Here is a 17,293-nt window from a genome sequence, read left to right on the forward strand (position 1 = left end):
TAGCACGTGCTCTAAGAACTTAACAAAATTACCTTAACTTCAATATTAATAAAGCTAAATAAACTGAAATCTTAATAAATTATAACCGTAAAGTGATGTTGCAATTAATTTTTATGACCTAACAAAGCGTTTATAATGCAGTTATTTTATACTCTTTGATAGATCTTTACAACATAATTAATAAAATAATTAAACTAGGCTTGATTAAGTTAAATTAACTTTATTATAATAATATTCGTAGAATTTTATTCACGTTACAGTATTAACAAAGATATACTAACCTTAAGCAAATTATTTTACGTTAAATACTACCTTAGAGTGTTGGGAATTAATAATCATCAAGATCTTTATGAGTTTACCACTGGGTACTCTGCTATCCTGACCACATAATCTTCTTATTATATCAGCGTCCAAGTTATCCTCTGGATGACGCAACAAAATCATGCAGTGATTCCCAGCTGCGTATATAATATTTCTTGATGTCCAACAATTTAATAAATCCTTGATAAATTTTCTTTAATTTGAACTGGTTTTTTCACATCCAGGCTCGAAACGGACCATTGGCGCAATCGGACAGGTGTTAAGGATTATGGCTTTTTGAAGTATATGGAGGATATACACTGGCATTTGTAAGATGTTCAGACTTTGTGCCAAGGATTTTGGCACGATACCTGTGGATGATAGGACTATTGGGACTATGTGTACTGTTTGTGCTTTTCATTGCGTTTTAATTTCATAGCGAGACTTATAGTACTTAGTACTTACTAGTAGTAGTACTTCCTATAGTTACGAGTTGCTATTATTTGGTCTTGAATGGCGAGCATAAAACCTTCGGTCTCAGGGAACAGTTCACCTCGTTTGAGCCATTCGTTTGACTTCTCTTTGTCGACGTGGGGTTGGTTCAAATAGGCTCGGTGCCTCCAATGCAGTGTTTTTTCAGCCCATGCCAACATTTGTTGTTGTTTACTTATGATATGTTCGTTTACTTGAGTGTTTTTGTCATGTAGGCTTAATGGTGTAAGCTTTTTGTCTATTTCTGTTGCGTGTCTATGTAGAGGTGAGTGTTCGGATTTATCATGGAAGTATGGTCTGAGTGAGAGTATCTGCTTATTGTGTAAATTGTGTATGTCTATTAATCCCCTTCCTCCTTTTTTGCGTGGTAGTGTGAGCCTTTGAATACAAGATTTGATGATGTTTCCTATATTTAGTGAAGTGAGTGTTTATAGTACGCTGCAATTTTTTTATGTCACTTTTTGACCATTGTATTATTCCGAAAGAGTACGTAAGTAAGGGTATGGCAAATGTGTTAATAGCTTTTATTGTGTTTTTAGAGTTAAGGTGTGTCTTTAATACGAGATTTAATCGGTGCGAGAATTTTGTAAGCAGTTCTTGTTCTGTCGTAGTTTGTAGTATTTGCCTAGATTGTTTAAAACCAAGGTATTTATATGTGCTTTGTTCATCCATTGGTTCAATTTGTTCACCAGTTTCGAGTGTGTAGCTATTATTAAGGATTTTTCCTTTCGAGATTGACAGAATTTTGCACTTGTCGACACCGAATTTCATATGAATATCTTTGGAGAACTGTTCCGTAATGCTTGCTAACTCAAGCAGCGTGTTTTTGTCAGTGGAGTAAAGTTTTATATCGTCCATGTACATGAGGTGTGATAAGTTATATTGGGTGTTATTACCGTAAAGTGTGAATCCTGTATTGGTTTTATTTAACAAGAGTGAAAGAGGATTTAAGGCCAAGCAAAACCAGAGGGGGCTCAGAGCGTCTCCTTGAAAAACTCCTCGTTGGATACGAATTGGTTCAGTAGTTAGAGATTTCATGGACAATTGTTTTATTTTTAATACAGTTTGCCAGTTTTGCATAGAATTTTGAAGAAATGATATGAGGGTTGGGTTTATTTTGAACAATTTTAAGACATACAATAACCAGCTATGCGGGACTGAATCAAAGGCTTTTTGATAATCAATAAACATAGTACGGATATTTGATTTTGATTTTACCGCACTACTTAAAATGATTGCATCAAAAGTAAGCTGCTCCTTACAACCTTGGCTATTTTTTCTACACCCCTTTTGCTGTTCGGCTAATATATTATGTTTAGTTAAATGTTTATATATTTCTTCACTTATGCAAGCTGATAAAATTTTATATATGGTTTGTAAGCAAGTTATTGGTCGGTATTTATCTGGATTTGTGGTATCATGTTTATCTTTAGGTACTAAGTATGTGATTCCATGTGTTATATATTTCGGTAGTAAATGTGGTGATTGAATGAATGTATTTAAGTACTTATGTATGTATGAGTGTGTGCTACTAAATTTCTTGTACCAATAGTTGTGAATATTGTCTGAGCCTGGGGATTTCCAATTGTGCATTCGGTTGATGACGTTTGATCTATAAATGTTTCTATTGGTATGAAGTTGAACTCCATCTCTGGAATATGTGTAGTTATTTCGTTAACCCAGTCTGCATGTTCATTATGTTCTATGGGGTTTTCCCATGTCTTAGCCCAGAATTGTCGAAATATTTCAGGGGGAGGTATTTCTAGATTTTGCTCATTATCTTTGCAGTTAGATAATAAATTCTATAGAAGATTTTTTCATTGTTAGCAAATGTTTTGTTTTCTGTTTTACGGGCAGTACACGTCAAATATCTCTTAAGTCTACTAGCCGCTGCATTGAGTTTCTGTTTTAAGGTATCTAAGAAGTGTTCTATATGCGTATTGGTATTTGCATATTGTGCGTGTGATTGATATTGTGTCTTTATGAGTTCTACTGCAGCTACTACTTTTCGGTTTCTATTTCCTCTAATAAATTGTGTTAACCTGCCTATATTGACTCGCAACTTCCTTATTTTATTTTCTAATCTTCTTTGCCAACTAGGTTTTCTGTATGATTTGTTTTGGTGGTTGTTTTGTGTTAAGAATGTCATTCTTGCCCCATTACATTTAGCTGCTGTCCATGCTGCACAGTAAATTATTGTCTGTAGAGTGATAAAATCAGTATCAGTGTTTACAAATTTTGTCAGTATCATCGTATCTATGTATTTCATTATTAATGAAAACTTTTTAGAAGTTCTTTGTTTTGGAATGTATGGTCTGCTAGTTAGTTCAGTATCACAAAAATGTTCTAGAGCATGAACGAATGTGTTTTCTAATTCAGTGTTTACTTCTAAGGTCACATCATGATCGTGAGTGATACTTTCTACGTTTTGTTCATCGATAGGGGTTGATGTAACGGAATCAGTGCATGTAACTGTAGTGTTTTGCATTTTCCTAGCTTGTGAGTTTGTTTCTGAATTAGATTTGAATGCATCGTAGTGTGTAATATTACTTTGTTCTGTTGTTTGTAAATGTTCATTATCTGTGTCTTCCGTTAGTGTGTGCGTATAATGTAATTCATCTGCTACTTGTTGTTTAATCAGTGTTAATCTATCTTGTTTAATATATTTATTATTTATTATTGCCCTTCGTTGATCCGCTAATCTTTGCTCTGTAATGTGTGTAAACTCTGGGTATAAGTTTATAAACTCTTCATACAAACGTTTTCTATAAGCGGTCTTATTAGTTTCTAATTGTGTTATTTTGAAATAAATCCTAATAATTGCTTTATTGCATTCATTTGTCCATTTCATACGTTTTCCTGTTAGTGTGTTAAGGGATGATTTAAGATTTGTGGCGTTTTGTTGTATCTGAGTTTGGATTACTTGCAATTCTGTTCTAACTTCATCGGAAATCTGATCAATGGTTTCTTGTGATAATAATTTCTTTTGTATAATAGCTCTACGTTGGTCACCAATTCTCTGTCTGCTTAATTCCATATGTGGATATTTATCTATAAATTTTATATGTAATGAAGAAAGATATGAATTTGTGTCTGATTCTAAATTTGTAAGATATAGGTAAGTACGTAGGATGAACTTATTCATTTCCATACTCCATTTTTTACGTTTTTTTACGCCACTGGTGGTGGGCACAGGTTCACTGACAAAATTTGTCTCCTGTGCAACATCCGCCAGTTGAGCACCGGTTGATGATGAATTTGGTGAAGATGCATACAAAATTGGTGATGAAGAGGGTATTGATGGGAATAAAGATTTGAAGGATGAATTAGAAGTCTGCGTGGACTCTTCTTCTAACGATGGCTCGTTCGCCTGTATATATTTTTTAGTTTTAGACCTAAAACCTCACCGCCTAACTGTGACATCAATTCCATCGCGCACAAAGAAATTTGGCAACTCCTTTCTTTGTCGCACTACCAAAAAATGGAATTCCTTACCAGTTCACGTGTTCCCCTCCTCTTACAACCCGGGTTCCTTCAAACGAGGCGTGAAGAGGCATCTTGCGGGCCGGCAAGGCGGTGACGGCTAGTACAGAACATTCTTCCCGACTGTACTGGCCGTCGTCGCGTTTGGACTCTACTACCACTTACCATCAGGTGGAGTAGAGTCATTTGCCATCCCGGACATATAAAAAAAAAAAAACAAGCCCCACCACGTCGGCAACGTAAAGATACGTAGGTGGGGTTATTATTATTATTATTGCTTTCTCAAGATAAGTAATGTAGTAGGCCCAGTAACAACACTATTATTAATGAAGTTTTATTAAATCGTTACTATCGAATGAATACCTATGGATTGCTGTTATCAATATTATTATTAATAATAATAATAATGTCCTCCAGACCGATTTCGGCCACGGCGGCCAATCTCAAGAGAGATTAGCCAACTACGCAGGAGGTATTATAGTGCACAAGTGTGTGCGCAAGCACAGGTCACCCTAACTCTCATAATCCGATGGGACGGCGACCCGACACGACCGGAAAGAGGAGTTCAGGCGCAGGACCAACGGCTTTACGTGCTTTCCGAGGCACGGGAGTGTACACACTTCCAACTTCCAGGCTCCGGGCTGCTACTGAGAATTTTCTAACAGAAAAACCCAATAACTTTTTATTGGCCCGATCTGGGAATTGAACCCAGGACCTCCGGGGTCTGCGGTCTTATATCAAGCCACTAGACCAACGAGGTAGACAAACGAGTTATAAATAGTATTGTGAACAGAGAGCTATAGTAACTATCGATAATATCGACAATATTGACACAAGACGATACTTTCGGAAGTACTGTCGATAATAGTTTTCGAGGTCAAACTATCGATAGTTCTGCAACACTGATACCTGGGATTAGGTAAATGAAACTACAATTTATCAGATCACTAGAACAATCACTTCTACACTATATATACTCCGTAGCGAATATCTAGACAGCGCGATTCAGAAATGTGACATTTCGAATGAGCGCCATCTATCGTTAATGGGGTGTAACATACGCCATCATACAACTGGATAATAGAATAACAGAAGCTTTTACAAAGATTAATATAATTGAAAAATGAGTATGAAAACTAGATAAAGATGTTTAGACAACTTGTAGCCGAGATGGCCCAGTGGTAAGAACGCCTGAATCTTAACCGATGATCGTGAGTTCAAACCCGGGCAAGCACCACTGAATTTTCATGTGCTTAATTTGTGATTATAATTCATCTCTGCTTGACGGTGAAGGAAAATATCGTGAGGAAACCTGGATGTGTCTAATTTCACTGAAATTCTGCCACATGTGTATTCCACCAACCCGCATTGGAGCAGCGTGGTGGAATAAGCTCCAAACCTTCTTAAAAAAAGGGAGAGGAGGCTTTAGCCCAGCAGTGGGACATTCACAGGCTGCTACGGATACGAACGGTTTAGACAACTGCACGGGACTAATAATAGTACTTGTGTGTGCGTGCAAGCACAGACAGTCTCTATTCCCACACACTCTTAATCCTATTGAGAACCGAGATGGTAGTGAATAGAATGTGTAAATCGTTACCAATGATAGCGTGTTAAAACCCAGATTAGCACCACTAAATTGGAACAGCGTATTGGTATAAGCTCCTCATCAAAGGGAGAAGAGGGAGGGATTAGCCCAGCCGTGGGACATAGACATTTACATAATCCCAGGGTGAAAATTAGAGAGAGTTCAGGCACAAACAATGTCTTTACATGCTTCCAAATCTCACTTCTAGTGTACAACTTACTTTTACTTTTCTTTTCTATTTACTTATTATAAAAAAATAACGCCTCTGCTGGGCTAAGCCCTCCCCTCCACTTGTGATTTGGAGCTCTAAATTGCAGTTTCAATGCGGGTTGATGGATATACATAGCAATACTTCATCCCATAAAAGCAGATCTCCTGACAATGTGCCCATTAATTAAGCACATCAAAGTGCAGTGGTGTTTGCCCGGGCTTTGCAAGTGGGTGGGGGATTGTTCTTATAGCATATGGGCCACCTGATGGTAAGTGGTCACCAACGCCCATAGACATTGGCATTGCAAGAAATGTTAACCATCGCTTACATCGCCAATGCGCCACAAACCTTGGGAACTGAGACGTTATGTCCCTTGTGCCTGTAATTACACTGTCTCACTCACCCTTCAAACCGGAAAACAACAATACCAAGTACTGCTGTTTTACGGTAGAATATCTGATGAGTGGGTGATACCTACCCAGTTAGCTACCTAAGTTATATATAATGTTATATATTTAATATTATTTATTATTCACTTGCGTCACCAGGTGCTGGAAGCGTCGCTCGCACGGCGAGACCAGCTGCAGCTTGTACTCGACGTTCCCGAAACGAGGCTCCGGGGGTAGACTCCCGTAGCACTCGTCGCCGGAATCGTCGGCGTCGGATGTTCTGAGGGCCAAATCGAATGTATTTAACATTGATCTTATTTCGATTAATGCCATACGCGTTCGGTGAAACCGTCTCACTGTTTTTGTTCTCCTGGTACATTAACAACGTAATCCTAACTGAAACTAATTGACTCTTTTAATCTAATCGTTCGGTAAGACCGACTCACTGTTTATGATCTCCTGGTACATTAACACTGTAATCCTAACTGAAACTAATTGACTCTTTTAATCTAATCGTTCGGTGAGACCGACTCACTGTTTATGATCTCCTGGTACATTAACACTGTAATCCTAACTAAAACTAATTTACTCTTTTAATCTAATCGTTCGGTGAAACCGTCTCACTGTTTATGTTCTCCTGGTACATTAACAACGTAATCCTAATTATAAATCTTTGAAACTAATAATAATAATATCCTGGGACATTTTTCACACACGGCCATCTGATCCCAAACTAAGCTTGTACAAAACTCGTGCTATGGAAACCAGACAACTGATATACTACATATACTACTTTTCTTTTGTAAATACATACTTATACAGAAAATTACACCCAGACTCAGGACAAACAGACATGTTCATGCACACAAATGTCTGTCCTGGGTGGGAATCGAACCCACAACCTTCAGCGTGAAAAGGCAAGTATCTACCAACCGCGCCAAACGTCTCGTCAAAATTAACTCTTTTAATCTAATCGTTCGGTGAGACCGACTCACTGTTTTAAATATAAGTATATTGTTTTATATTAATAATTACTACCTAACATTGAAAATAACAAAAATTAAAACAAACTAAGCCTTAATTTAAAATTGGAACTCAAATTGAAAGCGAATATTTATTTGCTCATTCAATAGACATACGATAACGCGACCACAGAACCGCCAACTAATATTTATTGTATAGCTCTATGTATAAAAATAATAATAATAATATCCTGGGACTTTATTCACACACGGCCATCTGATCCCAAATTAAGCAGAGCTGGTGCCATGGAAACCAGACAACTGATATACTGCATATACTACTTTTCTTTTGTAAATACATACTTATATAGATAATTACACCCAGACTCAGGACAAACAGACATGTTCATGCACACAAATGTCTGTCCTGGGGCGGAATCGAACCCACAACCTTCGGTGTGAAAGGCAGGTACCTACCAACCACGCCAAACGGCTCGTCATATAATATAAATACCATACTGCTAGGCTTCAAATTAGTTCCGCCCGAGGTTTTATTCACATTGCTTTTTTTATAAACAAATTAGTCTCATAAAATGCTCGAATTCAGAGCGTCACTTTGTTTAACTTGAATTGGATAGAATGCGAATAAAACTGCGGGACAGCGCTTGTTATATTTTGAAGTTTTATTTTAATAAATAAATATTGAAAATCGATTTCATAATTATATTATTGTAAAATAAAAGCTTTATAAATTGTTTTGGCAACACACCATATTTTCATTTCTGGCATTGGTTATTTTTTTTTTTATTGAAGTGGTATATTGCTGTTGCGGCGCTTCACTATCTATCATCGCGGGGTGCGGGGAGGCGCCTACCAACTTAACTTCACTTGTCGTCTCGACTCGCGTGCGCGACACACATCAGTTCTTATAATTATTTATCATTAATACAAGTATTCAATTTCCAAGGTCTTTGTTATTTTTACCACCACAAAAGCAGCTATCGAAGCCAACAAAATGGTCCTTCGCCCGTGAAATATTAACGAATACTTATATACAAAATACTAAAACCTCTTCCGTACTGCTTTCCACAGCGTTGGTGCATCACCTTCACCAATAGGTTGGTAGATTCTATAGGGAGACTTCGCACAGCTTGCGTTCTACTAGACAACGGCAGCACTTCTAACTACATCACGCAGCACCTCTGCGAGAAACTAGGTTTGACGAAACATGATACGAGCTCCACTATTGTAGGTATAAACAATCAATGTTCCTATAGTGCAGAGTCTTGCGTCATAACTATCCAGTCTATTTCGGGTGGTTATCATGTTAATTTAAAATGTTTTGTTCTCCCAGAAATAACAAAATTATTACCACATAATTATATAGATATCACACATTTGCCTCTTCCTTCGGGCATTCAACTATCAGACCCCTCTTTCGTAATTCCCTCGACTGTAGACATACTGCTCGGGGCAGAAATATTTTGGGAAGTTATAACTAACAATTACATAGATTTAGGTAAGCAGCGTCCTAAGTTGCAAATGACTAAATTAGGTTGGTTAGTTTCAGGCATTATACATACACACACAAAACATAACAACACAAATAATAATACAGAACATTCTTCTTCTTGTCACTTTCTTCAAAATGATGAGTCAATAATTAACCGGTTCTGGGAGCTGGAGGCGGTATCTTCCGAGCACTGCTTACCACAGGAGGAAAGAGCTTGTGAGCGAACCTTCGCGGAGACCACAGCACGAAACAGCGACGGCAGGTTTGTAGTCACAATACCATTAAAAGACTCACCTGAAGTACTCGGGGATTCCTATGCAGCGGCGAAGCGTCGTCTTCTTTCCTTGGAGCGCAGATTTTTACGTGATTCACTTTTAAAAGAAAGGTATTTACAATTTATGTCAGAATATCTAGCCTTAGGGGATACGTCAGAAAATAAGCAAATTATGTCAGATAAAAATATTAACCATTACTTACCTCATCATGGGGTGATTCGGGAGTCGAGTACAACGACCAAATTACGAGTTGTCTTCGACGCGTCAGCAGTCACATTTACGGGTAAGTCTTATAACAACATACAGATGGTAGGACCAATTGTACAAGACGATCTCTTATCAATTTTACTCAGATTCAGACAACATAAATATGTAATCTCAGGCGATATAGAAAAGATGTACCGAGCTATTCTCGTTACACCTTCTCAAAGCCACCTACAACAGATTTTATTTCGATTTAATTCTATAGAACCAATTAAATCATATACACTTAACACAGTAACGTACGGCACGTCATCAGCGCCATACCTCGCGACTAAATGTTTAGTTACATTAGCAGATACATGCACTGATATTGAAGTAAAAAATTCAATTCGCAGAGATTTTTATGTCGACGACTACCTCAGTGGGGGCGACTCTGTCGCTTCTGTCATCGAACTAGCTAAAAATGTTACAAAAATTATGGATACTGCTAAATTTAATTTAAGAAAATGGCAATCAAACAATACAACTATATTACACTCTATTACGCAAAACACAAATCAACAACAATCAGAAAAAACCTTAGACCTGAATGATTCACTTCCCAATAAAACATTAGGGTTAAATTGGGATTGTAACTCAGATAATCTTTTCTTTTCTATAAACGTTCAGACTAATAAAAAGAAAATATCGAAGCGCGTTATTTTATCTCTTATCAGTCAAGTCTTCGACCCTCTAGGTTTATTAGGCCCGTGTACAGTCGAGGCAAAAATTCTAATGCAGAAATTGTGGCTCGAAAAATGCAACTGGGATGACGAGGTCTCTTATGATATTCAAATTAAATTTTTAAATTTTATTAATTCACTTGTAGCTTTAAATTCACTTCGCATACCACGTTGGGTTTGTCTCGATGCGTCAGTTACGTACGAACTACACACATTTACAGATGCCTCGGAACGTGCATACGGATCATGTGTGTACGTGAGATCAGTTGATGAGCAAGGGAGAGTTTGTGTCCGTCTTCTTGCTTCCAAAAATAAAGTAGCACCCTTAAAACCTGTCACTATCCCCAGACTGGAGTTATGCGGCGCTTTACTCGGTACTAGGCTTTGCACTAAAGTTCTACAATCACTAACAAAAACTTTAATAATTGTTATTATTGGACAGATTCGATGATAGTTCTTGGTTGGCTAAATACATCGTCTAGTCGCCTAAAGACTTTCGTTCGAAACAGAATCGGTGAAATTCAAAACACTACATCTGCTAATAGTTGCAGCTACGTACCATCTAAATTGAATCCCGCAGACCTGGTCTCTCGTGGAGTAAAAGCTACTCACCTCATCGATTCTTGTTTGTGGTGGACGGGTCCCAGCTTCCTTCATCATTCATACATAAACTTCCCACAAACACCAACAAAACAGAAAGATATACTACTTCCAGAAATTTCACTTCATACCAAACAAACAAACTTAAGTAAAGAGAATATTATATTACACTTAGTACAAAAAAAATCAAACTATACAAAATTAATTAGAACAGTAGCTTATATATACAGATTCATAAATAACTGCAGAAATACTTTAAATAAAACTGTAGGTATTTTGTTATTATCAGAACTTAACGTTGCAGAGTCAGTTGTATTACGCACGACACAACAGGAGATGTTCCCGGATGAAATAAATTCACTATTATTAAATAAATCGTTAACAAAGAAAAACACATTATTTTCACTGTCTCCGTTCATTGACAGTAATGGTTTATTACGCGTTGGTGGACGCCTTAATAACTCATACTACACTTACGATGTCAAACATCCTATTCTTTTATGCTCCAAACATCACCTCACGAAAATCATTTTTCACAAATTTCACACAGATTCCTTTCATGCGGGGCCTAACATGCTACTATCTCACGTTAGACAGACGTACTGGCCATTGGGGGGGAGGAGCCTCGCCAGGCGTACTGTTCATGGCTGCATACGTTGCTCTAGGTTTAAACCAAAACCTATTCAACCCATAATGGGTGACTTACCGCGAGATAGAACGCACCTTGTATTTCCGTTTCTACATACGGGTATCGACTACGCTGGGCCGTTGCTGATTGCCGATCGAAAGGGTAGGGGCTTACGAAGTCATATATATGTATTTTTGTGTGTTTTGCAGTTAAAGCCTTACATCTGGAGCTTGTGACAGATTTATCAAAAGAATCGTTTCTAGCTGCTCTTCATCGTTTCATCGGTCGTCGTGGAAGGCCTCAAACCATCTCCTCAGACAATGGAACTACCTTTGTTGGTGCGAGTAACGATATTTATAACTTTTTTAAAACTTATTCAGATGATATACAGACAGAAGCTACAAATAAAGGTATCGAGTTTAAATTTATTCCGCCCTACTCTCCACACTTCGGTGGATTGTGGGAATCCGCTGTGAAGTCCGTCAAACATCACTTACGGCGCATTCTTTCCCTAACTCACTTAACGTTTGAAGAGATGTCAACCTGCTTAGTTCAGATAGAGGCAATCCTTAATTCCCGTCCTTTAATACCTCTATCCTCAGATCCTTCAGACCTTTCCTGCCTTACCCCAGCCCACTTCCTCATAGGACGAACTTTTCTAACTGTTCCTCAGCCACCACTAGACAATGAAAACATTCAACAACTGCAACGCTATGAACGAATTGAAAAACTAAAACAGCCTTTTTGGCAGCGTTTCTCACACGAATACGTGACTGCGCTGCAACGGAAGGTCAAGTGGCGGCCTTCCAACGGGGACCTGGAACTGGGTTCCATGGTTCTCGTCCGGGACAGGACTCAGCCACCGCTCTTATGGGTCTTGGGCAGGATAACAGGACTTCATCCTGGACCAGACGGGGTGAACAGGGTCGCTGAGATTCTAACCAAAAAAGGGACTATTCGGAGAGCGTACAATAACATATGCCCTCTTCCGGAGACATCTAGCTGTTGAAGAATCCTTCAACCCCGGGGAGTATGTTGCGGCGCTTCACTATCTATCATCGCGGGGTGCCGGGACGCGCCTACCAACTTAACTTCACTAGTCATCTCGACTCGCGTGCGCGACACATATCAGTTCTTATAATTATTTATCATTAATACAAGTATTCAATTTCCAAAGTCTTCGTTATTTTTACCACCACAAAAGCAGCTATCGAAGCTAACAGCTGTTAATGAGCAGGCCGTGTCCCGAGGGCGGCAAACGGTAGCTCAAGTTCATTAAGCTTGACACAATGTACGTCCAAATAAGAATGAAGTGATATCTAGTTTATAAGTTTAGTGATTACCAGTGAAGTGCGTTATTAGTGTTTCTGACATTAACGGAATAACTATTGATTAATTAAGTGATTGTATCATTTTAAATGTTTCTTAATGTTTGATCAAAACTTGAAATTATCAACCCACCTATCAAGATTGTTATTTAAATAAATGTGTAAACGTAACTATTTGATAGACTCAGAAATTAACTATATTCTATGATTATCATTTAAATAAATGTGTAAAAACTCAAGTACGGTGTACTAGGTATTTACTGTAATATTTACTTTTGATTTTTATTTTTTTTTATTATATATTTTCTTTTCATTCAATGTAACTCGGGTTTTCTACCTAAATTTATTTAATTAAATATCTTATCTTAAAACTTAATATACAAAATATACATGTACTCTAAAATTTGTCGTATGTGGTCATACTCTAATTCGAATGGCCGTCTGTTAGCGTTTGTAGGAATATAGGAGGGTAGTAGTGGGAGGAAGTGTATTTAAAGGAGGGTGGACGGTAGACAGGTCTCTTTTTGCTATCGTGTGTTCGGTCGATTGGTGTCATACTGTGTTATTTTTGTAATCCATTGCGATTAAGTTTGTCAGTGTCGTGTTGCTAAGAGTCATTCGTTCGGGGGCGACAGCGAATGAGAGTGTGTCCCGTGTGAATTGTATCTGTGACATTTTAAAATAAAAACTGTTAATAGATTTGATTGTGTTTTCCTACAATTCATTTGGAAAGTTCGGATTCACCCATTAAATATCTGTTCTTGCTAGTGACTTTCAACATCAGAAGTGGGATCTGAATTCCATTGGCGCTCAATGTTCGCGATTCAGCAGAGAAATAGAGCAACCAGATGCTGATCCACGTGCTTGGTGTGCTACGATTGATATTTGCGTTAATGAACGTCCGCTGGAAGGTGTATCGCTCATCATAGCTCTCAGTAAGGCACTGAAGGGAAGTGTCTTGTCGTGGCTGTCACAAATCTCCCATGCGGCATATGCAAGACGTGTGATGACGTCACTGTTGACTAGATGGAAGGATTAAGTCACGAAGAAATCGCTATGTCATATGTGCTGGCCCATATTGCCCAGTTCGATTCGCGTCTGTATCGCTTAGCATTTACAAGACAAATGACAAATGACAAACGACATGTAAGAAATGACGACAAGAAGAATATCAATAATTTGTGGTAACGTATTATACAATGAAAAAATCTGGTGAGTACGTTCCAATTTGTTCTTCGCCAAGGCTGTGAGCTCTGCCACGAACCGCGATGCTGGTGCTGCCGATCGTATCATTGATGCGATACGATCTATCAATACTTCGGTGAGATCCAACCAATATTTTTATATTTCTAATTTCGACATTGATATTTGGTGCGAGGAGGCAGTTCGTGCTAAAGTTTAAAGTAAATGGAGTGATAACGAGAGTTGGTCTCACATTGGCAATTGTGTTCTGAAGCGTGTTCGGCGCTTTTCGATTAAGAGTATAAGGAAAAGACTGTACTGGCCCTACTAGTCTGTCTTTATTGTTAACGGTATGTCAAGTCACTTTTAGTAAATAATTTTAATTAGCAACTGCTAACGAATGCGTTGATATTGTGTCCAGAGTCACTCAAGACTGATAGATGTGTGGGTTTTTCTATTAATTTAAAGAAGTGCCTTTTTAGCAATTAATATAGAACTCTTAGGTTGCACTATCAGTTAAGGTCAGGTACAGCCGAGCGAACACGTTAGTTACGTGTCGACCACTTCGAAGCTGTGCGTGAGGTGCAAAGGCAACGGGCATTAGAGCATCTAGCACACTCTACTGGCAAGCTTAATTCAGGCATGCGTGGGCCCTATCATGTGGTCAAGGCGCTTCCCGATGGTCGTTACGTGCTGCGCTGCTGGCTGGCTCGTATGGCAAGTCGACTCAAGCGGCTGCGGAATATATTTGTCGCAATCGTATCATCTCTGGAACGCTAGCGCCATCTGTCGGCGCTCGACGGAGTCAATGATTCACCGGCTGAGCGGCGCATACGACACTTCTTGTGCAGCGGCCGGACGGTGCGGTCGAGTGTTGGAGCCGACGCGCGTTCCTGAATGTAGTGCTGACGTTTGGAAGCTGTGGACCGTGCTGATGAGTCTGAGGCTCATCCTCCGTCGTATTGTTCCGTGGCGGGGTGAGTGGACCCCGGATACATGCGAGGCATTCTTCGGGACTGAAGAGAATGATGTTGATGAGGAACCATCAAGTGAGGATGGACTACAAAGAGACCCTGCTGCAGAAATCCAAGCTGACGAGGCCGTTCAGCTGTCAGGAACGGCCGTCTTAGAGGAAAATCCCTCTCAATCTAGTACATCGGCGCGATGACGTCAGGTGGAAGGGATAGCAACACGAGAACGGAGCAATACCGTGCGGCGCTTCACTTTTTGCATCGGCGCTGGGGCGAGACGGTTGTGTGGTTGTGCTCTCAAGTGCTATTCGTAATATTGGTGATCGCTAATTCTGATTTCATTTATTTGTGCTAATTTTGTTTTTTTAGTTCCTATTTAGTTTATTTTGCGATTTGCTCATGTTAAGATTATTTGAATAAATAGAGGTTAGGATTGTTATTGTCTTAATTTGATCTTACCTTTATAAGATCAGAAGTGGGATGAACGTTCGAGGATACCCACAGTTTAGGTCTGATGTCTTAACCGATCAGGGCAAGTGATTACTGAATTAAATATTTCCCGAAATTATTTAAAAAAAAAAAAGACAATCCCATGAAATGAAGAGTAAAATCGAATAGCAGGCCGTGTCCCGATGGCGGCAAACGGTAGCTTCATTATGCGACGTATAAGCAGGCCGTGCTCCGATGGTGACAAACGGTAGCTTCGTTATGTGACGTATGAGCAGGCCGTGTTCCGATGGTGACAAACGGTAGCTTACCTCGACTATGTGCTGTTAATGAGCAGGCCGTGTCCCGAGGGCGGCAAACGGTAGCTCAAGTTCATTAAGCTTGACACAATGTACGTCCAAATAAGAATGAAGTGATATCTAGTTTATTAGTGTAGTGATTACCAGTGAAGTGCGTTATTAGTGTTTCTGACATTAACGGAATAACTATTGATTAATTAAGTGATTGTATCATTTTAAATGTTTCTTAATGTTTGATCAAAACTTGAAATTCAGCGTTCAGCGGTGCACACCGCTCAGAAATCCGGACGGATCGCTAGCTCACATTGCGCAGGAGAAAGCCGACCTCCTGGCTAAACTCTTTGCCGACAACTCTGTGATCGATGATTGTAGTGCGCAGCCACCAACAATACCTTCATGTGGCCACACGATGCCTGACATCAAAATCAGGCAACGTGATGTGCGTGCGAAGCTGCAATCACTTGGTATACGGAAAGCTAGCGGTCCTGATGGAATACCAGCCATTGTGCTGAAGAAGTGCGCGGCGGAGCTGTCTCCTGTGTTAACGCGCCTGTTCCAACTTTCTCTTTCTTCGGGATGTGTGCCGGAGGCTTGGAGAAGAGCTAATGTGCAAGCGGTTCCCAAAAAAGGGGATCGGTCTGACCCGGCAAATTATCGACCAATAGCTATCACCTCAGTACTTTGTAAGGTGATGGAACGGATACTAAACAACCAACTGATCCATTACCTAGAAGATCACTGTCTAATTAATGATCGTCAGTACGGGTTTCGACCAAAACGGTCCACAGGTGATCTTCTAGCGTACGTAACACACCTCTGGGGTGAAGCTATCGACAAGCATGGATAATCGTTGGCTGTCAGCCTCGATATCTCCAAGGCTTTCGACAGGGTCTGGCACAGAAGTCTTCTCTCCAAGCTGCCGGCATATGGTCTGCCTGCTCAGTTATGCACCTGGATTGCCAGCTTCCTACACAAGCGTAGCCTTCGTGTTTTAGTTGATGGTTGCGCTTCACAATTCTATGTAGTGAATGCTGGGGTCCCCCAGGGATCTGTGCTATCTCCCACACTCTTTCTTCTGCATGATCAATGATATGCTCTCCCTTGGGAACATACATTGCTATGCAGATGATAGTACAGTGCATGGTGGATACCACGGACGCGCAGTGGCTGGGCGGGCAGAAACTGAGGAGAGGCGGGAGAATCTTGTCATTGAACTCGATAGGACGTTAGAGCTCATCGCCAAATGGGGTTCTGATAATCTTGTTGAGTTTAATGCCAAGAAAACACAGGTATGCGCTCTCACAGCGAAAAAGTCACCATTTTACCCTCATCCCTCCCTCTGTGGCATACCGCTGATGATACAAAGCAAAATCGCCATGCTGGGGATGGACGTTCGCTGCGACCTTAGTCCAAGGGATTACATCGAGGCTATTATAAAAACAGCTTCACGGAAACTCGGAGTTCTGAACAAGGTGCGGCGTTTTTTCACGCCACAACAACTGTGCCTGTTATACAAAACACAGGTACGGTCTTGCGTTGAATATTGCTCGCACCTTTGGGATGGCTCCGCTAAGTACCTACTGGTGGCCTTGGACCGGTTGCAGCGACGTGCAGTACGCATTATTGGCGACGTAAAGGTCACAAACACCCTTGAACCTTTACAATTGCGTCGCGAGATAGCAGCACTGAGTGCTTTCTA

The sequence above is a fragment of the Nymphalis io genome, chromosome 28 (assembly GCF_905147045.1).
Source record: "Nymphalis io chromosome 28, ilAglIoxx1.1, whole genome shotgun sequence".
Classification (NCBI taxonomy): domain Eukaryota; kingdom Metazoa; phylum Arthropoda; class Insecta; order Lepidoptera; family Nymphalidae; genus Nymphalis; species Nymphalis io.